The following is a 1,449-nucleotide window of genomic DNA, read 5'->3' on the forward strand; positions in this document are numbered from 1 at the left end:
GAGTAGCTGGGACTACAGGTGCCTGCCACCAAGGCCGGCTAGTTTTTTTGTAATTTTTTTAGTAGAGACGGGGTTTCACCGTGTTAGCCGGGATGGTCTCGATCTCCTGGCCTCGTGATCCGCCTGTCTCGGCCTCCCAAAGTGCTGAGATTACAGGCTTGAACCACCGCGCCCGGCCTGTATAATGTATTTTCATAGGATAATTGACTTAGTAGCAATTAAAATAGTGATATGTAGACATCAAAAGTGTATCTGTGGATTCAAAGGGGTTTCCAGCAATGCATGGGTGAGGAATTCTCCGAAAGATAAATCAAATGTAGGTGTTTAGGAAGTAATCCTAAACTTACTTGGTTAGAAACATAAATTATAGAAAATCTTATACAAGTTAGAGACCATTATGGTTTTTGTCACTCATGGCAGTCCTTGCATGTTAGGTGAGCAATCAGAATCTATATTGATATTTGATACACAAAAATATTTTATATATCTGCAAAAATAAAGCAGAATGCTAAAAATTTAACAATTATCTTTCTTATTCTCTGAATATTTTGCCAGCTAGCCTACAGCCAACTCAAATCATGAGCAAGAAGGGCTTTTTAATGAATTTTGTGTATGTAACTAAACATTTTTTTGAAGAACTCAGAGAATTACAAATAATTTTCAAGGGACTGGTTGCATTATGTACTTCATTGACAAAAACATTGAGGCTTCTTTCATAATAGTGCAAATATGTGTGTGTGTGTGCAAACAGTAGTAATAATCATACACTTTTCATTAATTTATAATGTTGGGCATCATATAAATAAGGGTGGACCTTAGAAGAATAGGGAGGCATTACATTGAGTTTTGGAATATTGTTTAATTTAAATAATGTATAATTTAATTTGATTTCAACAAACAAGATGTAAATCTTGTTTTTACCAAGAAACAGAGATAAATATAACACAGAATGTTATCAATGTAATTCTTTATATTAGTTAAGAAAGACTTAACATTTTTAACTACACGATAATTAAGATTGTGGAAATAATAGAAATCACAGAGAAGCAATACACACAAGAAATAATTATTTGAATCTCTCTACTTTGATAATATTTTGGTGTATATTATTTATGATGTTTCCTCCATGATTTTACTCTCTGTCAAAGAAAAGTGACTCTGCCATATCTACTCTTCAGTACATTTTTCTCACAATTGTATTGAGCTAATATATATTTTGCATATACTTACATGTATATCTGATAATGTGGTGATAACGTATCAGTTATCCACTTTTCAAAAAATTTTAAAACTTTATAATTACAATTATAATAATATATAAAAGTAATATAATGTTTAATTTGCCAGTGGTGCTTGGGATTATTATAAACAAATAGAAAATTCTAATCTAAGAATGATACACATGTAATAACATATGTTATATGTAGCTTCATGTTCTTATGGAATAAG

This window comes from Colobus angolensis, unplaced genomic scaffold (assembly GCF_000951035.1).
Source record: "Colobus angolensis palliatus isolate OR3802 unplaced genomic scaffold, Cang.pa_1.0 Scaffold257, whole genome shotgun sequence".
Lineage (NCBI taxonomy): Eukaryota > Metazoa > Chordata > Mammalia > Primates > Cercopithecidae > Colobus > Colobus angolensis.